Source organism: Lupinus angustifolius, chromosome LG11, assembly GCF_001865875.1.
Source record: "Lupinus angustifolius cultivar Tanjil chromosome LG11, LupAngTanjil_v1.0, whole genome shotgun sequence".
In the NCBI taxonomy this organism is placed as follows: domain Eukaryota; kingdom Viridiplantae; phylum Streptophyta; class Magnoliopsida; order Fabales; family Fabaceae; genus Lupinus; species Lupinus angustifolius.
The window spans coordinates 17,184,998-17,185,302 of NC_032019.1; positions in this window are offsets into that span (position 1 = coordinate 17,184,998).

The following is a 305-nucleotide window of genomic DNA, read 5'->3' on the forward strand; positions in this document are numbered from 1 at the left end:
CCTCATTCTCATCCTCATCCTATCCTCATCCTCATCCTCATTCTATCCCCATTCTCATCTTCATCCTCTTTCTACTCCTCATCCTATCCTCGTTCTCATCCTCATGCTATCCCCATTCTCATTCTCGTCCGCATCCTATTCTCCTCCTTATCCTCATCCTCTATATCCTCATCCTCATCCTCATCCTCATCCTCCTCCTCCTCCTCCTCATCCTTAGCCTCATCCTCATCCTCATCCTCAACCTCATCCTCATCCTCATCCTCATCCTCATCCTCATCCTCATCCTCATCCTCATCCTCATCCTA